The following is a 27196-nucleotide window of genomic DNA, read 5'->3' on the forward strand; positions in this document are numbered from 1 at the left end:
CAGGGTCTTCATCTCTAACAAGGAGAGAATTATACACCAATGGGCTTTGGAACAGAAGATATATTAGTTATCACTCAGAAGCCTGTATAGCCATGAAGAAGGACTAAATAAAAGAAATTGGAAATATAGAGACAAAAATATGAAGTAATGTTATACAGATTTTTGCTTCAAGATATAAATGTGAGATGAATCAATGGATCATAAGTTTGGGGATAGAAGTAAACTTAGAGTCCATCTTGTTCACCTGTCCTTCCTCATTTTACAAATCAGGAAGCTAAGACTCCAAACAAGAAAGTCATTCATCCAGAGTCATAGTGTAGTAAACGTAAGAGCAATGATTTGAATTCAGACTTCTGTATCTGATCAAAGCACTCTTCCCAGCGCATCTTATCTACCAATCAACAAAATATTTGCCATGATTTTAAAATACTGTATCCTGGAAGAATAGAAACTCGAATTTTGGGGGATCATGATATGACTAACGTAAAAAGTTTTCAAAGTATTGGATGGAATTTTAGTCAAACTTGATTTTAAATAAAAAATAGGAATCATTCTGAAATATCTGAACTTTAAAAAAAGTTTTAAGACAGACTTATGGTCATATTTTGTACATTCTTCCCAACACATTCATTTTAATTCACTTTTCTTTTTTTAATAATTATTGATTTTTAACTTTTAGCATTCATTTTTAAATGAGTTATCATTTCTCTACAAGCAATATGATCTCCAGTTATACATAGGAAGACCTGCAAAACATTTTTATTTTAGTCATGTTGAAAAAAGAAAAATAATTTTTTAATTGTACTCTAAGTTCCTCAATTCTCTCCCTGGATGTAGATAGCATTTTTCCTTCATGAGTTATTTGGAATTGACTTGGATGGTTGTATTGATTAGAGTAGCTAATTCTCTTACATTTGATCATAACACTAGCTTGTCAAAACATGGGTTATTATGGAAGCAGACTGGCAAAAAAAAAGCCACATTTAGCAAAACATATAACATTATAATTAGTTTTTTCTTTGTAGTTTTAAATGAAATTACCTAAAGGAATAATTATATTTTCTATGCTTCTATTATAACTGAAACATTCTGAAGTAATACATTTCTGAATACATTATGAGAGTCATGCATTATCTTTTCATAGGCATTAGACCACCATTCCAATATTTGTCACAGAATTCGTATTTAGCCTTACTCTAAAAAGATGCCAGTAATGGGAATCTATGGATTCATAATATTACATATATTCTCAGACATTGCTGACAAGTAATCGTTTGAACTTTTGCTTTTCCTCTTTAATTTCTAACTTATTTTTTTTTATAAATGATAGCACACCTTGTAATATGAGAGCAGAAATGTATGTGGAAATGAATCTTTTTTTTTCAAAAAATTATCAGTAAAATGAAACAATATGAAAAAATAAATAAAAAGTTTAGTATAATGCTTTTTGGATATTTTGTACCAGTTTCTACACATAGGACCTTAAACTGAGTAAGCAATGAGTAAATGTGCTGTTTAAATACAAATGAAAACTTTGAAAAGGTTTTTGTTTATTTGTTTTGCTAAGATATTGGTTAGTTACACCTATCATCACAGCTACTTATAATAATAAATTTAAAAGAATAGTTTCCTTAAGTAAAAAGGAAACAAAAAGGAAAAGTATTACTCCTCAGTGAATAGAAAGATGAAGTAATCTAGGAAAAGGTATTTTTTTATCTTTTATGATATATTTTTACACCTTATTAACTTCAGATGGTCTCAAGTACAGGAATTTTAAAAGCAAAAGGGAGAATCAGCCAGGCATATGTTGAAGTCAAGACATAGTTATAGAGCTCTGTTTAATGGTAGTTAAGCTGTCAGTGTTATAAAAGTGCTTACCTTCTTCAAGTAGAGGTTACTGTCCAAGAATATCTCATAAAGATGAAGATGATGCTGTTTTCAGTTCTGCTCACAATCATTATATACCTGCAAAAGGAGTAAAAAAAAAAAGTTTCTTCTCTCTTTGCTGTATTTGACTCTATAAGACCAAACCCCTGTTCTTGTTTTCCTTAGTTTCTTCACTCCATTTCTTTACTTATGAAAGCAGAGATTCTTTGAAATCCTGAAAGTTATTTTTTTTCTTCAAAATTCCTTCTTGTTTACTTCCTTCCACCAAGCTGGCAACTAATGGGAGTAGATTCTAGATTTTCCAGTTTTTATTAGCCTTTCTCAGATAAATATTTTCATATGGACACCTAGAGTAACATTTTCATTTTCTTGGCTCTTGCCCTGTGCTATAGGTTAATAATTAATATGTGTGTATAGTCATGTATGCACATATGTGTGAACACATTACTTCAGGAGAGTGGTATTCCTATATATGAATATTGATGCTCAAAAGAATAGTCTTGCCAAGACACTTTTTAAACTGGCTGGTCCCCAAGCATTGAAGTGGTATAGAGGAGTGATTGCAAACCTTTTAGAGACCATGAGCCCAAACTGCAATCCTCACACTACTTGTGAGTCCCAGAGAGGGGAGGGGGAAAGGGCTCCCATTGGGCTAAGGGCAGAGGGGTGAGTCAGATGGGAAATGTCCTCAGGCTCAAGTGGAGAGGGGGAGGGGAGGAACCCCCTCCAGCATGCATGCCATGGGTTCACCAACATGGGTATAGGGAATAGATAGAGTTTTGGGGCTGGAGTCAGGATGGCAACTTGATCTCAATTCATGTCTCAAAATATTTGCTAGCTTTGATTCCAGGCAAATCTCTTAAACTGTCTGCCTCAGTTTCCTCAACTGTAAAATGAGGATAGCAATAGCAACTGTCTCTTAAAGTTGTAAGGATCAAATCATTTGTAAAGTGCTTGGCGCAGTAATGGGCACATAATAAGCACTTAAATGTGTTTTCCCTTCCTTCCTTCCTTCCTTCCTTCCTTCCTTCCTTCCTTCCTTCCTTCCTTCCTTCCTTCCTTCCTTCCTTCCAAACACAAGTTACATAGCTTAAAGATCATCTTCTGGTAGAGATTACACTTTGACACTATGTTTCACTGGAGGGCAAAACTGAGAGAAGGGTAGAAGATAGCTGAAAAGTTTCTTAACTTCATGTACATGGTCACTCCAAGAGTCATTGGATGTTTCATATTATTGATGAAGTCAAATGAGAGCAAATTTACATTTTTGTTTTCACTCACCTTTGGTTTCTTTTGTAAATTTAGATAGTTTAATTTTTGCTTTTAAAACATTATCCCAAGAAGGGATCCATAGAGTTTGTCAGATTGTCAAAGAGTCTATCACCATATGCGCGCGCACACACACACACACACACACACACACACACACACACACACAGATTAAGAATAACTGAAAGCGACTAGGCAGATTTTACTAACAATAGAAGAAAGACTTTTTAAAATATTAAACTTGCCAAAAGCATCCCAAAACACATATGCAATAAATGGCAGGGTAGCTTCAATACATCTGGTGTAGTATTCTGGACTAGAGTAGAATTATTGTACCCTGTCATTATAATACTTTATATAACATTATAAAATTAAAAGGCATGTAAAATACTTTCCTTTATTTTATCATCATAACAAATCTATAAGGGGTGGAAGTCACAAGGATGTGTTAATTCAATCCACTATAAATAGGTCATCTCAACTGGACCTTCAACACAGCACGGAAATCCTTTTAGGACTTCCTGGATATCTCTCCATAACAATTTCTACCTCATCTCTTCCAAAACTTCCATTTTCAAGGCACCTGCAAGACTACCTCTGCTCATCCTCAGCATAATCCTTCAATTCACACTTACCTGAAAAAATTAAGGCCAGCTTTTGAGAGCTTCATCCACTCTCCAATCCCATAATACTAACCACCTTAACATTATAGTCCAATCTTTCCTTTTTTATTTTTTGCTATAGAAGAAAGGTTTTTACTTACCCATGCCAACTTTTCTACATGTTCCAGAGGTCCCATATTCTGTTTCCTCCAGGGACTTGCCTTTCTGATTATCCTCACTATCTCTAATCTTAAAACTTCCCTTATCCACCAGCATATTCTGTGTTGTCTAAATATGGTGAGACCTCCCTTATTCTTATATTAATCCTCCAATCGACCCTATTCTTTCCTCCTTTTCATAGTCAAAAAAATGAATGCTAGCTAGAGCTTCATTGTCTTTTTATTTTCAATCCATTGCAATATGACTTCCATCATAATTCATTTGAAGCTATTCTTTTCAAGTTCAAAAAAATCTCTTCATTGCAAAATCCAATGGGAGGGAGGGAGAGCCTGTGAGTGCAAAACTTGGATGCCAAGAAAAGCCCCAAAACACAAACCTCCACCTCCACCTCTCTGTTCCTGCTCTCATGTCCCCTCTCCCCAAAATCCTCCTGAGTCCTGGGCCGTTTCCTTAGTGATGTGAGGGCAGCTCCTCCAAGTACATTTTGCTGCTGCTGCTGAGAAGGCAAAAAGGGACCCAGATGAAGGTCCTGTGTAGAACTCCTCTTTCTGCTGATGGCCGAGGTCAAGCCCAGTCCACTCCTCAAGGGAAAGAGGAATGGCAAGTTTGATTTCCCTTCTTGCAGGTTTGTGCTTTCAGAGGCCGATTTCACCCTGGGTGGGGGAGATCATGATTATGATGTTTTTTTTTTTTTGGGGGGGGGAGAAGAGGAAGGAAGCTGGGCCTTTTGGAAACCTATTGGTTAGAGTTCTTTAAGGCTAGAAAGGCTAGAAAAACATGACATATATAACAGAGAAGACTCATCACTAGATCTGAGTTGGGCAGAGTAGTCATTGAGTGCTTTCCAAATTTGAGATTTGTTATTTCCATGATGAGTTAAAATAATTTCACTAAAAATGAGACATTTTAGTCAGAAAATTCAGCTATTTACATCATTGGATGAAATGGATTATTGAGTAAATTCTTGACATTCTTTAAGTTTAGGTTTCTTCATATGAATCCAGGATCATGGTTTTAGAATTTAAATGGGTTTAGGATTCTCATAGTAGAAAAAGTCCCTTCTGCTGAAGTGAGAATCAAAGTTCAAATCCCATCTCCAACACTTACTATGTTACCATAGTCAAGTCACTAAAATCTTCTTGATCTCAGCTTCCTCATTCATAAAATTGAAGAGCTGAAGTTAATGGGCTCTAAAGTCCCTGCCGGTAATAAATTTATGATCCTATATGATTCTAACCAGTAATCAATAATTAATTGTGATTAGAAATTAAACATTAGAGTTGTTGAGTTACTTGTTCTCTAATCACTTATTTCTTATGAAGCTATTTATGTTGTTTTGAATTTAGTTTTCCCTCTTGTGTAGTTCTACCTATACTCATTTGCAAGTGTATTTCAGAAAAAAAAGTTTACTCCTATTCAATTATTATAAGTGAAGACAAGTATGATTCAAGTAGGTCATATTTTTTGTTGTTCTTAAATCCCTTTAGTGACAAACACCATTAACACATTTTGTATGGTCCTGAGCAAGTTAATTAACCTATCAGTGCCCTGGGCCACATTCTGATATTATAAATTTCAGATTAAGTACCAATCTACATTGGTTGAAGGAAATGTGACAGGAAATTTTCTAAATCAATTAAATCACAGGATTGGACCAAAAATCACAAGGCTAGAAATAGCTCAAATATGCATTTTGTGTCTATTCCTATGAAAATTGATTAGGAACAAGCTTTTATATTTATTTTTTTTTCTTAAAACCCTTACCTTCAATCTTGAAGTCAATATTGTGTATTGGTTCCAAGGCAGAAGAGTGGTAAGGGCTAGGCAGGCAATGGGGGTTAAGTGACTTGCCCAAGGTCACACAGCTGGGAAGTGTCTGAGGCCAGATTTGAACCTAGGACCTCCAGTCTCTAGGCCTGACTCTCAATTCACTGAGCCACCCAACTGCCCCCAGTGTAAGTTTTTAAATATGATTTAATAATTAATGCCAAGTATGCTTATCTTGTGATGACTTTTCAGGAAATAAAGGAGATATACTCCCTGTTCTTATCACCTTGTTAATATGTCTCGACTGAATTGAGCATAATAAGAATATCCATTTTTAAACAGCTTTGGTAAAAGGCATTTTGTCTTTATAAACTCCTTTTAAATATGTTTATTTTTTTCATTAAAAACAAAGAAACTATTCAGGAAAATGCATTTATTATTTATTGCATTAATTTTTCTCTATTAAGCAAAGCAATGGGTCATTAATAGGTAGATTGAGATGTGAAATTGTTGCAAAAGAGAAAAGAAAGGTAATATTTGACAAGACAATAAAATACTATAAGAATTTGCTTTATTCTATTGGCAATATAAAGAGTTTAAAGAAAGTCAAATCTATTATTTTGCCAGTTTGTTCAGTCTTTGTGGAAAGGAAATTGAAGAGAAAAATGGAAAAAAGATACTTGACCTATATAACATTCCTTTCTTCCTCCCATCTGGACCTCTGACATCACCTGCAATTGCTATCATCACTTCTATAAAGATGGGCAATTAAGACCTTACAACCCCTTGTGTCATAGGAGTTGTAGAACATCAATTATTTACCTTGATAGCAGCAATTGTTAGGTCTTTGAAGCTAGGCTACAGTTTTGTTCCTGACTACCAGTTACAACTTCAATTTCAGAGAACTTTAAAGTAGTTATAGAAAGAAACAATAGAAGAAAGACAGAAATCTAAAAATAGTTATTCTGAAAGCACTTAAAATATAAGTAGAATGGCAATAGCAAACTTTCCAAAAATAGAATTAAAGATATTTATAAAAATTAAAAAAAACCAAATACTTTGGACCATAAATATGTAAAAAGCTACCATAGTTGGACCTCCTGAAGAAAGAAGAAACAGAACTAAAGAAAACAAATACTAATATATTAAATAGTCTCAGGCAGAGAAAAGGTTAATATTCTAGGCTTGCCAATTTTGGAAAAGTAGAATTTATGCTCAAGGTTTTTAAAAAAGAAGATTGGAAAATGCCAGGTCAAAATTTGGGACTTTATTGTTACCTAAAAAGGTTACTAAGAAAATGTGAATAACAATCAATGTAGAATTTTCCTATTTCCCCATTTCTACAAAGTTTGTATGAGAATTTATTAAATGAACATACAGGACGAATGAATGACATGAGAATTAGTTAAAGATAGAAGGAAATAAACAGACTTTAATGATAGTTTAAGTAGACCACAACTACATATAAAGAATAAAAGTTAATCAAAATACATAGAAACAAGTTCTCATTTATATCTGTAAAGCAAAAGGTTACCTTAAAGACTCTACTCCAACAAAGTACCCATCATGCATATGCCAAAAGCATAAAAAACATATTAAAATGGATATTTGTTCAATAACACTCTGATGATTGATTTATGAATCATTAAATGGAGAAATAGAAGTTCATCAAAAATGGTTTATGGACTGATACATAGTTCAGAGTCCAAACGGAAGATATCATTGTGCTGATTATGTCAAATATTTCACTGCCTCCTAAATGAAATCAATCAGAAATCTGTTCTAACTAAATGCATAGAAAAATTCAAAAACCAAACAAGTAGATTAAGCATGTCTACTCTTCAGACTGCCATGCGATTAAAGACTTAACAAAGCTCATCCATCAGGACTGAGAACTTACACAGATGCTTCTTGGACAATGAACTTAACCCTAGATATGACTTCAAGCTTCTCTCTGAACAAAAAGAACCATCTTTTTGACAGTAATTTTTTCTAGTAATTTACTATGGCTATCAGTCATAAGAAATTGTAGAAATAAACTCATTACTTAGAAAGTAATTGACAAGATCGTGGTGGACAGTAAAAGCCAGCATTAAATTTCTGACTAACATGTTTTAAATGTCATCAACAGAGAGCTATATTGCAAAAAAAAAAAAAAAAAAGAAAGGCAGTGAAATGGTCCTGTGGTAATAGTGAGGCATAGCCATTAGTTGCTCTCTGCTCTGTTTGATTAAGGCTATCAAGAGAAAACAGCCTATCTGGAGAACTTACGATCCATGACAAGATTTGTACAGGGTGAGATGAAGATGGATTGCAGTCTACATTGATGAAAGGAGTACTCAAAATAAGTGGATAACAGACATATAGACAAAACAAAAAGCTGGATAAGATCATCTCTGTTGCAACAACTCTTTGTTTCTTGACCTATATTCATTCTCCTTTCTTCTACCATGACTTCAGCTCCTTCCTCCATGTGAATAACTCCCATGGCTGTATCATCTCCATCTCTGACTACCCTTAAGATCACAGTGGGTAGAAGGTAGAAATTTTCTTGGAATATCAAGAAAACAGAATTCTAAATATATATGTCCTCAAAAATTTCATCACATTGTGTGACCCTGGCCAAGTCACTTAACCCCCATTGCCTAGCCCTTACCACTCTTCTGCCTTGGAGCCAATACACAGTAATGACTCCAAGATGGAAGGTAAGGGTTTAAAAAAAAAAATCATCACACATTGTGACTAGCTGTCTGTGGTGCTATTAGAATGTATAATATATATTCCAGATATATGCATATATATATATATACATATATATATATATTCCCACCTATGTGAGAATGGCTTTATTGTCAATGGCCTGAAACCCTAACTTAGTCATCATTTACCAAACCTTGTTTCTGTAGAAAGCAAAAATCTGAATTGTAAAAGGAACAAAAATTGGACTTGTATTTTTCTCTTTGTAACACAATATATTCATTTACTGGGAACAATCTATAATTATTTTCTTAACTGAGCAATATTTCTACATAAAAATTTCTAATTGGTTCTAAGTTTTAAAGGGAAAAGAACCATATTTCATTTGTGCAACTCAGTACCTGAACCAATGGCCTCCATATTATAATATGCACTTAATACATACTTTTCGATAATAATGGTAGTGATAAGGATGTGTGGTCTTTTGAAAAGAGAGTTAACCTTTGATTCACATGAGATTTGGCTTTGGATCCTGCTTTGGACACTTGCTGGCCCACAGAGTAATTATGTAATTCTTGCTTTCTTCATTTATAAAATCTTGAAATCTATAATAGTAATTCCTGCCCACTAAATAATTGTGAGAATTACACAATCTATTTATATAAAAATATTTCTGAAATGTGATACTCAATCAAAATAATTACTACCATAGCATAGTGGAGAGAAGACCAGCCTTGGAGTCAACAATTCTTAGGTTCAAATTCTTGCTCTGGAACACATTCTAGGACTCTAGGCAAAGTTCTGAATCTCTTAGTCCCAAGCAATTTTGCGAGAAAACAAACTACATTGGTAGAGTGAATCTTTCCTTCAGAAGTTCCCAATACAAGCATTAGTTTCAAGGGTCATCATCTCATTATTAAAATTAGCAGTAATAGCAGCAGCAGCAGCCACACCAGGAACAATAGAATTAATAGGGAATATAGACTGCTAAGGGACTTTGATCCATTTAAAAACTCATGCTCTTGCCTTGAGTTCCTTTATTGCCATAATTGACCCTTAGTGAATAGTACTTTACAATAAATATTTCTTTCAAAAATTTCATTTTTAAAATGCAACTATTATGGAGATTAGAAGTATTATGAAAATGTAATTGATTCATATGTTATATATGATATTTTCAGGAAAGTGTCCTATAGTGTGACTGCATACTTATGTGACGGAATATATATTTTATCGCATGTACACATATTCTCATCTTAAAAGGATTCTTTTGGGAACTTGAATTCCAACAAAATGCAAGTGCTTGCTGACTGAAATTGTCTTTTTAATAACTGATGCAGATTAAAATAGATGATGACTGAAAATATGGAAGTATGAATAAGATTATATGAGTTGAAGATATATAGGTATCTTAAGAAATATTATTACAAAGAGTGATAGTTAAAAGGATGATACATTTACAGAGCAGTTTTTTATTACATCATGACCATAATGTTAACTACATATTAAATAATGATTTCCCCCTCTTTAATAACTCAAAGAAGCCACTGAAGCATAGAGGTCACACACTCTAGGAGGACTTAGATTGCTTGAGAGATTTTTAAAGCATTGATAGAGCAAAACTGCATTGTAGTCAATACTTCATTGGATAACTATAACAACTCTGCCCCCGTTTTGCTAAGAAAAAAACCGCAATTCCACCTCATGGCACATAGCCCAGAGATCTGGAAAAGAGACTTGAGTCTTTTGACTTTAGCTCCTTTGATTTTTATCATACCATAGACTTAGTGCTTTAAAAAATTTCCTTGAAGGATTCCTCCTACCTATCAATTTCTTTTCAATTCATTCCCATATTTCATCAGCTAGGAATGCTTGTGTGAGCTTACTCTATGATTTGTTGAGTAGACTTAACTGTTTTAAAGATCAATAATAAATTCATTACCTTTTGTTATACCCAATTTTTGAGTCAGAGGAGATGCCACATAAAAGGTCACTTTTTTCTTTGTTTTGCCTGCCCCTCACCTAGACAAAAGATACTGAACAGAGTAACCTATAAATAGAATATATTGCTGTTAACTGTGTGAGCTCCTCTTTCTCTTCCCTGCCTCCCACAATTGAATGACTTCCTACAACTCAGAAGGCCCACATTCTATCCCCAATTTTAAATTAACCTAGTTAACTAGCACTGTGACTTTAGTCAGAGTGATTTCAGCCCAGTGATGAAAGCTTTCTCAATCCTCTCTTTCTCTTCTATCAAATGAGCAAGACTTTCTTGTACTTTCCATCTCTAACGGACTATTAATTATCTCCACCATTTAGAATAAATGATTTCATATAAATCATCTCTATAGGAAACCGTCCCTATTCCCATGACTTGTAAGTGTTTTTTCCCTCCTCTACCAAGCAGAGTGCAGTCACAATATAGGTGATTGATAAATGAGTAAGAAATGTTTGTTGATCAAATGTGTTTATACTTTATATACATGTTTCATTTGATCCTCACAATACGTTTTTAAAGTTGGTAAAATTTTATACCTATTTTGTGGACAGGAATAATGAGCCTGAGAGAGCAGTTAAGTGACTACTATAATCCAGGATTTAATCTCGGGTCTTAATAACTCTAAGTCCAGCTCTCTATTCACTATGCTCCTTTGCTGTCTCAAGAGATCCTAGACAAAAAAATAATAAAACATTTCCTCCTTCAAAGCAAAAAGATGGGAAACAATTAGGACATTATACATTCTGATGCAGAACCAATCTTACAAACACAGAGTTGTATTTTGCTTTTGATCATCGCAAGGGAGGGTTCAGTTGGGAAGGGGCTTGGGGAATGACTATGATATAAATTCAAAGGATATATACATATATGTTATGGTTCTAGATAAAGATTATGTCAAAGGAAACTAGACTGAGTAAACATTATAAATTTTTCAGGGAAAAAGTTTGGAATTTGATACATATCACTACAGGCTACAAAAATCTAACACCTGCCTATCCAAAGCTTAGCAAGACATTCCTTAGTGGCTATAATTCTACATTATAAGCTCTTTCTTTTTCATGTACTTATAGATAACAAATCCCTATCATACAGATGTTGGAATATTCTGGCAAACTCAGGCAAAATTTTCTTTTTTAACTTCTTTTTTAAATTATTTTTAAAATATTTTCAATAAAATAAGGAATAGAATCCAGCAGTTCCTATACTAGGAAGAAGGAAAGCTTAAAAACAGAAATCAGTGAAAATCTTCATTTATAGCAAATTCCAAATAGAATAATATTAAAATAAATTGGAAAAAAAAAGGGAAACAGTGACATACCTCAATTGATTTTGAAAAGGAAATGAGCATACAGAAACTGTAATACTGAATAGTTTTATTTGAGATTGATAACAACTTGCTGACTATAGTAAAACCAAGTAGTTTTAAAAAGTTGTTATCTGTTAAAACAGTACCCTAAAGGAATATACCACACATTTTTTAATAGTGTGAAAACTTTATCAATTCAGTAATTAATCATCTAGGTTCCTGAAAGTTTCCATACATTTGTACTATCTTTATGACTTACCAAAAAGCTTTGGCCCATTTCCACAATCATGGATGTGGATTATTTAATGGGTTACAAATATATAAGATATAACTAAATATCTTGAAAATACCAGAGTATTTCATGTCCACTTGGAGAAACTGTTCTATACTTAAAACATGATATCAATATAAAAATATGAAGAGTAATTTGTATAAAATTTAGCATTTTAGAGACTCATTTTCTGCCTACTTTGATAGTATTTAGTCTTAATTTCATCTAATAAATGTAATGAAATGGAGCTTCCAAATTAGAGAGGGAATCAAACAAAAAAATGCCATTAATCATTTCACATTTCATGTACATTAATGGCATCAAAGTATATGACTATAAATGTACCTTTATATATATATATATATATATATTCCTATATAAAACTTTTAATTGTCCCTTTATCTCTTTGAATATTTTTCAAAATATATTCAAATATTATTTGGAATTAACAAGTATAAAATTTCTTAATATATGGCAAGGAAAGATATAGAATGAAGAATTCTGAATTGTAGTCAAACCCAACCAATGAATAAAGGCAATATTTAGAAATACTTTGGTAACCCCCTGACAATATATATATATATATATATATATATATATATATATATATATATATATATATATATATATATATATATACATATGATAAGGCTACCAGGCAAAACGCTATGGCAGTATATATTTAAGCCTTACCAATATTCTCAAATCAGAATCAGTAGAGCAAAAAACAAACATATAAGACAATGAAGACTTATGTAAAACTAGTCTTATTGAATACTTTTAAAAGTGTATAGGAAAGTGCCCTTCCAAAAATCTATACAAATGAATGCAGTAAAGAGGCGATTATCCTAAGAAGGTTATAGGGAAAAAAAAGAATATTGTTCATTTTCAAAAAAATATGGTAAGTAGGTCACAAAGTCTACAGGAATAATTTTGTAGTTAACAGACATTACTATAGTAAGCAATAATAATGACCATTAATAGTTACAGGACATTAGATTTGTCCAACATAACTTATTATTCAGAAATAATAACTTATTTCTGAATTGAATCTACAAAATAACCAATATGAGAATTAATAGTACTTCCATGGTGAAATCTACATAAAACTAACCAAAACAAATAGTTGGCAATGAAGAGTTTAAGAAATGGCAAAGTTATTCTCATGTCTTAATACAAATGAAGCAGTTCATTAAATCCATTCAGAACCCAGTTATGATCATCATGAAGGATCCCAAACATTGTGATGAAGTAAAATGAGATTAAAATTAGTCCTTGCATATTATCTAAGGAAATAGACACTGTACAATGCATCACAAAAAAAACCTGAAAATCTATCATGTATGATTCTAGAAATGATATCATCTTGTTTTCTATAAAATAATTTTGGGTAGTTTGATGTGGCACTGAATATGTAAATTGACTCAGGTAGATTTTTTTTATTTTTTATTATATAGACTAAACTTATTGGTGAGTAATTAATGTTTTTCAGTTGTTTAGATCTGACTTCATTTGTATGAAAATGTTTTGTAATTGTGATCATATATTTCTTGGATTTATCTTTTCAGGTGAAATTTCAGATATTTTAAATTGTCTTCAGTTATTTTAAATGGGATTTCTCTTTTTATCATGTTTTCTAATTAATTATATCTGACTTTATTTGTGTAAAAAGTGCTTTGGAATTATGATCATATACATTCCAGCTTAGCTCAGTATCATTCATGGAAGAATAAATGTATAAACTATAAATAAAGACCTCCAAACTTCCTAAAGAACTCAGCCAATAAAGTAAATTGGAACTGGAACATTATCTGAGATTAAACTGTTACTTAAAATGAAGATACATAGAACAAAACCTTTCAAAATATTGAGACCTATCAAAAGAAATAAAATTATGTGAGAACATGATGAAGTAAATAACATCTGTTATTCTGCCTGTGAGTGTATTATATACTGAAAGAAATCTCTTTTGATCCTCACAACTCTTTAAATTAGATACTCTTATTGGCTCCATTCTCAAAGAAACTGAGCTCTAAGGGGCCAAGTTATTTGACCAGAGTCACACAACTAGTAACCATGTACAGTGGGATTTGAACCCAGGTCTTCTTATATCAAGCTCTGAATTTTGAGTGTTCTATTCATCATCTTATGCTTCCTTTCTTTATATCCCTATCCAAATATATGACTTGAACTCTAAAATATGATGATAATTAACATATAATAAATAAAGTAAAATGGCATACAAGATTAGAAGAGGGAGAAACACATCAAGCTTTAAGGGCAAAATGAAAGTATAAATTTAAGGAGATGTGACCTTATGCTAATTTTAAAATGAATTAGTTGCATATATGGCATTTCTATATCAATTATTCTTCAAGGTGGTGGAAGGCACTTCTTTTGTAATTTCATGATTATAATTATAAGCTTGCTTTTATTGAGATACCTTGGATAATGGGGAAAATGATATCTATCTTTTGATTTTCACTCTACATAGAGGAATTCATATCAGATTTCTAGCATCAGTGTAAAGACAAATCCATTCCATGTTGAATGACCTCTAATTGCCATAAATTGCAAACAACTGAAAGATCAAAACAATTCTTTTAAAAATTCCCATTGTTATTTCCATTATATTTTTATCAATCTAGTTTCAGTCAGTAAGGTCCATACAAATATATTGTATATATTTATTTGAATGATGGAGAGGTAGAATGAACACAAAAGCAGCAACTTGTGGCAGAATGATAGAGAGATATTATGTTATTATTAATTACATTTTCATTATGTACAATTAGACCTAGATTTGTATACTATGAACACATTTTAAATGTTTTGCCTCTATATTTAGTTAACAAAGTGGTGTGATATGTTTTTTTTTTCAGAAAAATTCTGAGGATTTAAAAGGACATTCCCAGATATTGTTAGAAGATCTGACTACTGTACACTCTACTCAGATATCACACAGAAACCTTTAAGGTAAATTTCTAATTGAATTTTCTGTTATTATTTAAAATATATGTTATAATTCTTGATATATTTTTAATATTCTAAAGATATTGAATTTCAATTGTCTATTCAAAAATAGAGGAATAAATCTTGTACAATTTAAAACATTCCTATTTTAATTGTGTATATAACCATTTGTTCTCTCCTAAATTTTAAAACTGTTCCTAATGATCAACACTGTTTGCAAATACAAGGGGAAAGGAAAAGTTTGTGGACACTATGTCAACTCTCTTAGATTACATATGTTATAGTTGAGGTAAAATTATCACTTGCAATTAATGTACTCTGATACCAATAAAAATGTTATTTCTAAATATGATAAAAGCAAAGTCAGGACTAAATATTCAAGAGAAAGTATCTTTTTATTCCTTTATGCAAAAGAGGAAAAAATCTCCTTGTTTTCTTAATGTGAATGGTCTGGCATAATTTAGACAGCCCTTGCTTAATTTATATTGTGGTAATATTTTAAGACATTCCTCTGAATGATAGGTCTGATGATTTCAGGAATTCATTATCATTTGATCTCAAAAATTCTACTTTGCAGCTAAACAGTACCTCTTTACAAAGTTGTATAGTTTGTTTGCCTGGATACATTTAATTATAAGTGATATGTGCATTTATGTGTTGGTGAGGGGTACTTTGACAGTGGAAAAATAGATTTTAAAGCAGGCTGTTGATAGAAAAATAGTACAGCTGTTTCTCTTTGTCTCAAAAACAAATGTTGGAATTCTATTGTTTTCTCCATCAAAAGAAGAAATGTTAGAAACAGAATTCACAAAATTAAAATTGATTTTTCATTTTATTTTGTGGGCTTTTCATGCATTTTCAAAGTGAATATTTGGCCTATTTTATATGATAGAGTCTTTTCCACACATCTGCTATAGAAGAGAGTTGTTTTGCCATTAAAATAATTGCTAATATGGATGTGTATAATCTGCTTTAGATGTTCTGTGTTGTTGAAGGGAAATGTTATTAGCAACATTTAAAAATGACAGGCATTCTCCAAATCATTTACAACTAGTTTTTGGAAAGTGTTCTGTGCTAGTTTTTTTTTTTCCAATATTAGTCTGGTGGTCTGCAGAGGAAATATGCATTGGAAATATATTATGAAAGTCTGACTTGAAAGGAACTGAAAAGTAATAAAGCTTCCATATCCATATTCTATATCCCTTTGCTTTGCTTGGAGCTACTTGTTTCTCATTCCACATGCAACATAAAGAACAAAGTTGGACTGTATTACTCTCAGGCTGTTTCCACACTACCTATGTAGGTCATGAAAGAATTTGTGAATAAGCCTCCCAAGATGGAGGTTGACAATTTATTTTTTAAAGCAGATATATTTATGTTTATATATAGCATAATATACTTTGTAAAATAACAATAGCATAATACATGATTTATCTCAATATGTAGTAAATTATAAATAAACTTATCCAAGAGCAACAAATTATCACATGAACTATGTTTGAAAATCTTTGTCACTATTTTTTCCCCTTCTCTCTCACTCCTCTCCCCTCCCCATGAAGGTAGGTAATATGATATAGGTTGTACACATATTATTGTATAATACATATTTCCTTGTTAGTCATGTTGTAAGACAAGACATATATTGCTTAAACTAGAAAAAAATCATGGAGGAAATAAAGGGAAGAATGATATATTTCAATCTCCATTTAGATAGTGGTGGTAGATATCCTTTTTTGTCATGCTTCCTTATAGTTGTACTATCTCCTTATCTTATTAAAAATAGTGAAGTCATTTATAGTTGATCATCATCCACATTGTTGTCACTGCATACAACATTCTCAGGGTTCTGATTGCTTCACTTTGAATCACTTCATTTAAGTCTTTTCAGGTTGTTTGTTTTTTAATTGTGGTCATCTTTTTTTATCATTTCTTATACCACAATAGTATTGCCTACCAATCATGTATAAGAAATTATTGAGCCATTCTCCAGTTGATGGACATCCCCTCAGTTTCCAGTTAGTTGTCACCACAAAAAAATCTTCTGTAAATATTTTGAACATATATTTCTTTTTCCATGATCACCTTAGAAAATAAACCTAAAAATAGTAAAAGTATTCACAGTTTAATAGCTCTTAGAGTATACCATATTGTTCTCCAAAAATGTTTGTATCAGCTCACAGTTCCACCAACAATGTATTAGTATCTCTATTTTTCCACATTCCCTCCAATATTTGTCATTTTTCCCTTTTATCAATGTAACCAATCTTCTGGGGTGAGATGATACCTCAGAGTTTATTTGATTTACATTTCCCTAATAAGTAATGCTTTTTAAAAATTTCCATATAGTTATTTATAGTTTTGTTTTCTCCATCCAAAAGCTCTCTGTTAAAATCTTTTGACCACTTATCAGTTGGAGAATGACTCACAGTTGTATATTTAACAAAATTTTCTAAACATTTTAGATATGATTCATCTATCTGAGAAACTGTTAACAAAAATTTTTCCCAACTTACTGCTTTCCTTCTAATCTTGGGATATGTTACTTTTATTTGTGCAAAACTTCCTCAATTTAAAGTATTCAAAAATTTCCATTTTACATTTCAAAATACTTGATATTTTTTGTTCACTCATAAAATCTTCTTTCCTACCCATATATCTGATAAATAATATATTCTATATACTCCTAAATTATTATTATATCTAGGTCATATATCCATTTGATCCTATTTTGTTAAACAATGTAATAGAATGTGCTGTGTATAATCTCTTCCAAACTGCTTTCTAATTGTACCAACAATATTGACCAAATAGTGAATTCTTATTCCAAAAACTTAGAACATTACTTTTTTCAAATATAAAGTTACTATAATCTTTTATGACTTTGATATGTCTATTCTGTTCCACTGATCTACTTCCTACTTCTTAGCCAATATCTGATAATTTGATAATTACTGCTTCATGATATAGATTGATAACTGGTATTGCTACCCCTCCTTTCTTTACATTTTTTTCATGATCTCCTTTGATATTTTTGATACAAATGAACAAAAGACAATGACTTTCGTTGAATGCTTTTAACACCAGCTTAGATTAATTAGGGTAAAAACAAGTACAGATGCTCTTCTACAAATACAATGTAAATCCTTGTTAAATCATTTGCCACTTCAGATATAATTGGTTCCAATCTAGGGACCCTTATAAAATCATCTTCCATTCAGCAAAACATAACATGGTCTGCCTCTCTTTCTGTAATTTTCACAAAGGAATCTTTCTTTGAGAAAAATGCCTATAATTTAATAAATAATTACAGAGTCAGATCTAAATTTGCATTGTTTTCTGTAACACATATAGTTATTACTGTGGCAATTTGGAAGTAGCATAATAGCTGTTCATGGGTTACCCTGTTTCTATCTTATCACTTGCTCATATGATCCTAGGGAAGACAATATAATCAGTGTAAGTATTCCATTCAATATACTCTTAAGATCAGATTTAATAGGACAACTAATAAAGATACATTATGAATTGAGGTTTAATTATCCTTTTGTGCCTATACAAATATTGACATGAATCTAGGTCAAAGTGGTCTTGATGTTGTTAAAAAGTTTCTGTGGGTAAGAGGCTTTTATACACCGAAGAGGGGAGAAAATTAGAATTGATGCTAGTCATACAATGCATTTCATAGAATTGCATTTGGTAAGAGACGAAGGACATAAAAGGTCTCCTGTCTTAACCCTGTGCATCAGTGCTGCCTTAGATTAAGCAAGACCTAATTGTGAGGGGGTGCTTACACTCCTTATTGAAACATTCTAGAGAGTGTAACCTTAGTAAGGTGATATCGGAAACACTAGGCAGGAGAAGGAAGCATAATTATAGTATTTTTAATCTTTTAAATAACACTCAGAAAATATCATAGCTGTGTATATGTGTATGTATGTGTAAAAGAGCAAAGAGACAATGAGCCAAACATGATTGAACAGGGAAGAGCTATTAACTGGTTCGTCAATTAGACTAATGTTTACTCTTTTCTTGTCAACTCTAATGGTGGATTTGTTTGAACTGTGGTCTACTTACTTTATTATAGTCATTAGTGTCTGTCAGAAAGAGCGAATATGTTTCCGTTGTATAACACTTGGATTTTTAGCATCAGGCCCTCCCTATGTCCATATTTTCACAGAATGATAATTTCCAGAAGGGCATAGTATCAAACACAAGACAACACACGTTCATTTTTCTTAATCAAATTCAGTAAATGTTGAACATTTTATTGAATAGAAATACAGACGAGGTTCTAATGAATTGTTCATTACATTAGGGCCATAACTTTGGCCCTCAGACTAGACTTTAAACAAATAGCTCTAGGCTGAATCACAGATATGTTTGCATAAAGACAGTCCTCGATTTAGGAATGGATTATCATTGAAAATAGTATCTGGATGTTCAATGTCACTCAGAATGCATGTCCTTATATAAATACTAAAGAGGTAGAAGGAAAGGAATAAGTTGCTGAATGCTTTGCAACTATTATATCACTTGCTCTTCACAGCAACTCTGGAAGGTCTCTGCTATTATTATTCCCATTTTTGCAGTTGAGGAAACGGAGGCTAATAGAGATAATATGACTTGCTCATGGATCAGGAAGGAGCTAGGGAGTCTCTGTGGTCAGATATGAATTCACATCCTCCTGATTGCAGACCTAGTGCTCTATCCACCATATCATTTTGCTTCCCTTTCTTATCAAACCTACTGCCAATTGGGTTCTTTTGAAGTCTACCCAAAATATAGTAACATTCCACTGAGATAACAATGGTTCCTTTTAAGGTTTTAATAGTTAACTTTTAAGCTTTCGTTTAGGTTGTAAGGATGTCATATATTCTCAGCCTACCCCTAACAGGAGAATTAGGGATTCATAGCTCCACTATCACCTTCCTACAGCTAAGATGAGAGACATCTTCATTCCCCAATAAATGTGTGGTCCCAATAACCTGAGTCAAGGGCTCTGGATGGCTAGACCTGGGAACTAGGATGAAAGAATCATCAAATGTCACAATAAATAAATTATCTTTTGCAGTTGATAGAGTACAGAGCCAGGAGTAAAAAAGAACCGAATTCAAATCCAGATTCAGATCCTTCCTAGCTGTGTGACCCTTGATAAGTCATAATTTCTTTTTGCCTCAGTTTTCTCATCTAAAAACTAAGGGTAATAACACTGCCTACCTTCCAGAGTTGTGAGGATCTACATGTTTAATAACTGCAATGCCTTTATCAAAGTTGGTACCTAGTAACCATTACACCAAAGTTAGCTATGTATTGTTATTATTTTTAATAATAATATTAATTAGGATTAGAATTTTCTATGAGTCTCATGCATCAAAGTTACCTCTCCATCTTGGGCTGGGTTGTAATCATTCTTTCTTTCTTCATCCATTAGAAATGGAATAGTAACCCTTTACACTTAAACCACTCATCACTTCTGTCCAGAATTTCTTTCTCTCCTGACACTGTAAAGATTAGACCTGTGCATTTTAAAATGGCTCTGAACCCTAGGAGATTACATCTTCTAGGACTGTCAATCCCAACTTCCTCAGACATCTCCCATTTCCTCTGTGGGAGGTGTCTGAGGAAGTATTAAAAAAGAGAGAAGTGCAGATTTTGGTACCCTTTTCTAGATAAGTGCCCTGAGATCTAATTTTCTCTAGCTTTTCCAAACTTTCATTTTTCTAACCCCAAATAAATCTATCTAACTATCCCTAGAGTCTGGCTTGATTTAATTTAATTTCCTAGCCATAATTATACTAGAAAAGAAAGCCTGGTCAATTTCCCTACTGGAGCAAAGGGGGGACCCTGGACTACCTTCACTTTCCCTACCTTTCCCTCCAATTTTCCCTTCAACAGAATCAAATCACAGAATCACAAACTATCAGAGTGAGACATATCTCCTCTACATCTTCCTCAGTCAAAACAGTGGGGGAAACTTTTGTTTCAAGACCTTCATTGTTCATTGTCCATGTTTTGCTTTGAAATATTTATGATATTTATGTTTTTTTTAGAAATCTGTATTTTCCCCACTGTTGATTTACTTCATTTTTGTTATATAATAAGTTAAAATCTATTTCTCTGAAACTTCTCATAATAGTAGCTGGGAGTTCCTCCCTCCCGGGCCAAAGACATTCCTTTTTCACAATGATATTTTTTAAAGAGCTGAACTGCTATATTCCTGCTTAGCCATCTATTTGTTAGACCAAACATCCTTAATTTTTTCAAGTGATTCTTATATGGCATCATCTCAGGACCATTCTGTTCACCCTGCTCCAGATCTGCTTCAACCTGTCCCAAACACAGTACTCCTGACCTTTTCTAACCAGGTCATGATTTTTTTTCTTCTCTCATCCTAGACACTATCCTCAATCCTCTTTAAGATTATATCACCTTTTTTTTACTGCAGTATGACATTTTTCCCACTTCTCATAATTCAAACCTGCTAAGTATTTAGATGTTTCATATAAAACAGCCCTATGTTTCCTATCTAATACTTATAAATCTGATATTTAAACAATAACATAATAAAAGATATAGTCATCTTTGAATTTAGGAAAGCTTGTATTCTAGTTCTGCCTCTGAAACATATTGATCTTGTGATTCTGGACAAGTCACTTCACTATTTAAATTTGAGTGTCCCCATGACACTGCCCTAGATTTCATCATCCACATAGGTAGATGGGAGTATCCTCACAGGGATCTCCTTGCATCAATTTAATCACAGCCCAGGGCCAAAAAGTGTAAGATACTATTTTTATCTATGTTATTTACCCCACAAGATTCTCTTATTGGTATTGATTCCAAGAATAACATATTCTCCCCAAAATGAGCTTATATCCAAAAATCTCATCATCATGGAGATTGTTTCATTATTTATTTTATTATTCAACACCTCCACTGTATCCTCATTTGCTTTTCCCCTCAGATTTAAAGATTGGCCACAAAGCAAAGATGTCTTCCCAAAACCCCCTGTTATAGGGTTCAGAATTTCTAGTTCTTCATTTCCCACCAACTGCTGTATTTGATGTCTATTCCTCAAGTAACATGCCCCATTCTCTGCTCCCCTGAACCAAGGAGTATCTGGCAAACCCTCCTTCCTTAGCTTTTTCAATTTTAATTTGGATGTATTTTCTGTCCTTTAGATTTTAAGCTCCCTGAGGACAAGAACTATTCTTTTTTCTTATTTATATCCCCAGTTCTTAGCACAGGATCTGGAACATTGTAGGTGCATAATGAATTCTTATTGACCAGTAACTTATTGTGGCTGTCAAAATCTTTTTAAATACTGTCTAGTTATACAAATTCTTTCATAGGCTTCTTTCCTTGAAATAAATATGCATTCCTTCTGAGATCTGTAAGGAAGAGGATTGTAACAATAGGGTAACAGAATGGGTTTAAAAAGTACTCTTCATATGTGTCCCCGATTTTTTTATAGCAAAAGTAAAAAGAAAAAAGAAAGTCACATAATGATAGCAACAGGCTTTGAATTGGATATTTTGTAACAAAAACTGGGACCTCACTAGGGTGCCTATAGTGAAAATAGGACATTGACTTAAGTAGGATGAGAAAATGTGATACAAACAAGAGCACTATAGTAAAATTTGAATTTTTGTCCTAGATCTACTACTAACAACTACAGAGCTATATAATATTGGATGCTCACAATCTCTATTTTCCATTTGGTTTTATCAAAGGGATATGACTAAATAATCCCTTAGTACCTTTCCAACAATTTAATCTCCCTTTCTTTGCAATAATTGCCAGATCTACCATTGCAAACCTGCTTAACTCCATCCCCATTCAGATGCCCAGACTAGCCAAGCATCAAGTTGAAAGAGACAAGAAAGGGTTTCTGAAGATCCCTCTCCACTATCTAATCATAGATGTCTTTCTCAGGAAACAATAAGCCAAATCAGTTATTAATTATTATAAACAATTATTAAGTGCCTACTATGTGTAATGCACTATGCTAAGCAAACCAAGACCAAAAACCGACTGTGTCTAAAATCAAGCATGCAAAGCCAAACACATGCATTATGCAATACAAAATAAATTATATACAAGGGCATTACTTTTTTTAGTTTATCTGACATAGGAAAATAAAAAGTCGATTTGTACATGGACAGTAAGAATCTTTCTGGAGTAATAGTAGATTTTATCATAGGACTCACATTTTTTTCTCTAATCAATTAGTGTTATCTGAAAATGAATGAGCTCTTTATTAATGAAGGAATTTCTTCATCAATGAATGTTTTCAAGTAGACCCTGGGTAGAACTAAGATAGAAATAAGACCATCATTTCACTCATTGGGTGAAATCACAATTTAAGAAAATCACATTTACCTAAAGATATAGGACAACAAACATCTTCTCTGCATAAATATTCTTAGAAAGTAGCGTAGGGCACTAAGGGTTTAGGTGGCATTCCCAGGGTCCCATAGTATGAATCACATTGAGAACTTGAACCCTGTCTTTTTGACCTAAAAACAAGCTTGCTCTCCATTATTTCACTCTGCCTCTTGGAATCCTTTAGACCATTTCTAATTCATTGTTGTCAAAAATAGAATTTGAGAAAATGCAGTAGCTAAATTCAACAAGCATTTGTTGAACAATTAACAATTAGTATGCTGGGTAAGAAAATATGGGACGGATATTAACAGATACAAAGAAATATATTTGTGATAAGGATTAATTCTTAAGAATATTATAGAGAGATTTGCAGTCGAAATATTTGTTATACTCAATGAGCTCTGTAGACATTTCCAAATCCAAATTTCAATAATTACATGAATTGCAAAAAGCTTGATATCAAGTTACCTTTTATTTCTTCAGATTTCATATACACACTAATATAATACATAAATATACATTTGAATATGTGCATATACATGTAGGTATATTTATACATAGGGTAGGATTCAAAAGAATTTCACATATAGGAGGGAGTCCTGAGAGTTTTCTTATTCCCCTGATAATCTGGCTGAATTGGTGAAAGTCCTGATTCTTTCTTAGATTAACATTTATTATACCAGCCCTGCTTTCCTGTGGTAAACCTCTTATGAGTGGGAATGATTGGGGTATCTCACTGCCAACTAGGCATCTTCTTAGAGAAGCCATCATTTCCTTTCCCCTGACTATCTATCCCCCTGGGCAGCTAGACTTCCCGTTGCTTCATGGGCCATGATGTCAGTAGCAGGGGACAATTTATGACATTTCCTATTTGGACTGCTACTGAATTTATGAGTTTAACTCCTTTTAGAAGGAGATAACTAGGCTTGTTATTTATGAAACAGAATATTATTATGTATTTTGACATTTCTTACACACTTGGTTACAAATAACATTTTTTATGGGATTAAAGTCAAATGTTTGGCCCTTTTCACTGATTCTGCAATGTCTTTTATTTGAAATGTGTGTCTCATAGCAGAAATAACCCTGAGGTTTGCTGCATTAAATCTCTCCCTATGATCATATCCTGAGATCTCTGCAAAAACTTTGAATCAGTTGAAAACCATAACATCTATTTATAAGAAATATGTCTCTAGAGTTAGGGATACCACATTTCAAATCTGACTATAGAAGTAGTACTACTTAAGGAAATGTACACAAATTATATTTTTTTTTTACAATCGTGATTTTCCTATTCAAATGTAGAGATGCTTAAGTTCAACCTATAAAATTAGAAGAAAAAAATATTTCAACAATTCAGGCCCCTTTACAGATATGTCACAGCCCCTATTCTGTATTCTGTGGCATTCTTCGTTTCTTTAAATCTTTCAGTGGCTCTCTGCTGCCATGCACCTTAGGTATAAATTTTCAAACTTGTGCTATAAAACAACCCACAGTCTACTGAATTCAACCTTACTCCTCTCATTTTCCATGATTGGTTAAACCACTTATTCTGTTCTAGGAGCATCTCTAGTGGCTGACAGCCTGCTGTGATTTGAGGAGTCCAGAAAAAAAAAAATTAGCTAAATCCTATGGTGTTATCTCTCTCTTTTTTCTATCTGATCTGCAAATCCCACAATTAGTATCATTAATGTATACTAAGAGGCAGATTCAGTAGGAAGGCAAGTACCCCCATAAGTATTGTTAAAATGTAGGTTACCAGGAGCAACTGTGGGTTCTTTTTTTCTCCTAAAGAGTGAGAGGGGAAGAAGTTGTCAGCTGGTTCCTCCTCTCTTGGTTTGCTAGTATAGATCCGATTATCAACTTCTCTATTAGTCAGTTTAGATACTACAAATTTTGGAGAATGATAGAGAATAAATTACAAAGGCAAGTTTCTATTGGAAGGAAAAGTGTATAGAAATCATTTCAAGCCTTTAATGATTGATTAGTACAGGGAAAAATCAGTCTAGTGAAGGCAGGGCTTAAATTGTGAATTCCTGATATTCTTATGCAAGAACTAAATGGGGGAAATACTGGGGGTAAAGGAATCATGAAAAGATAAAAGTATTTTTATCTTTCAATTTGAAATCATAATACCCTTCCTATAATATTTCAGTGAAGAGAAAATAAGAACACATATCATACCATACAAATATCAGTAATGTAAATCAGCCACCTAGCACTGTATGTTGCAAGTCTTATCTCCCCTCCTTGGCCCATAATACCTCAGGTTTCAAAAATTCATGTAAAGTCTATACCTCAAAATCTAATCAAGCTTTCTTTTCTAGGAATATTTCTACACATAAATATAGGAATATTTGTAAGCATTCCATTAATATTTTAGTCATTGAAAAGCTAGTCAAGAAGAAGCATTAAAGAGCTTCAAGTTAAGAGACACAGGTGTTAGATTCTGCCCTGTCCCTGAATGTCTACTTTTGTACATCAGAGGAATCCCTGGAATGTGGCAAACCTCAATTTCCTCATCTGTTCAAAAACAAACAAGTATATCTTCTCTTTTTAGGTCATAGAGTTACAATGAGGAACAAATCAGCTCCTGAATGCTTTGTAAAATATAAAACCCCATAAAATTTAAATATTATAACTATTAATTTGATTGTATCTCCCTGTAGGAGAAAATGTGAAAAAACATTCACGTGATTGCTGCTGATATTTAGATAATGTGAATTTAACAGTGTAGAAACAAAATGTGTTGAGTATAACTAGATTGGCTTCGCAGTTAATCTTCTCCCCAACTCAAATGATATCAACTCCACAATAGAGTAGATAACTAATAAATTTCAATCCAAAGATAAATTTATTTTTGGCCCAAAACCAAAAATATAATTTTCTTTCTCTTTGGGAATATTCTTAGGAACAGACAAAGGCAGTCTAAGTGAGGAATCCTATCTAAGAAAGTTCTGGGAGGTTTTTTCTCCTTTATTCCAACTTAGATATTCTAAGTTGCAAATTCCTAATGACACCCTTCCTTTGAAGACACACTCCTTGAAAGAAAACTATAGAGAAAAGAATGAAAGAAAGAGAAAGGAAATAAAGAATATCATGGATCCTCTAGAAATTGGAATTGTGTTCATAAATAATTTACTATTTAAAGTATACAGGCATTGAGCTGCACAATTAGTGAAAAGAAACTTGAATGAGATACACACTCATAATTGAAGTAGTCTCTACCACCAAGGAGCTTTTGAATTTCGAGAGGGTTAAATATATTTGTATATGAAATGTATTCTAAATAAATATCAGGAGTTAATTAGAACCAGATCAATTCAAAAATTTATAGTAAGGGGGCATGTAGATGGCTCAGGGGATTAAGAGTCAAACCCAGAGATGGGGTTCTGGATTCAAATATGACCTTAGGCACTTCCTAGCTATTTGACCCCGAACAAGTCACTTAACTACATTTGCCTAGCCCTCACTGCTCTTCTGCCTTGGAAATAATACACAGTATTATTGTGAGATGGAATGAAAAAGTTTTTTTAAAATGCTGTTCAGATAATCTCACAAAGGAATTAAGGGAATACTTATACCATTAGAAAATGCCTCAACTATGATTTCCCTACATATCTTTCCCTTTCATCCACTTTTTAGCTAGACATAGATATTATATACTCTTCGAGGTAAGATGATTTTTGACTTATAATTCTGATATTATTGTTCTAACTTGAGTACCACATCAGTAGAAATAGTTTGTGTGTCAGGAACCAAGAAAAAATAAAAATTCACTATACTGAAGCAGAGTGTGGTTGCAATCTCATTAATTAGTAAAAGGGATTTTACAATGATACATTCTTCTGAGTAAA

At 32.7% G+C, this 27196-nt stretch overlaps 1 protein-coding gene across 5 annotated transcripts in view; it reads left to right on the forward strand.

The window, feature by feature from the left end:
• Positions 1-27196, forward strand: part of CDH18 (cadherin 18) — a 1512838-nt gene that overhangs the window by 440908 nt on the left and 1044734 nt on the right. For all 5 annotated transcript variants that reach the window (XM_056824266.1, XM_056824267.1, XM_056824271.1 and 2 more), the window contains one exon: positions 14861-14954. The gene's annotated coding sequence lies outside the window, so the exon portion shown is untranslated. The remainder of the gene's footprint in view (positions 1-14860; positions 14955-27196) is intronic.

This window comes from Monodelphis domestica, chromosome 3 (genome assembly GCF_027887165.1).
Source record: "Monodelphis domestica isolate mMonDom1 chromosome 3, mMonDom1.pri, whole genome shotgun sequence".
In the NCBI taxonomy this organism is placed as follows: domain Eukaryota; kingdom Metazoa; phylum Chordata; class Mammalia; order Didelphimorphia; family Didelphidae; genus Monodelphis; species Monodelphis domestica.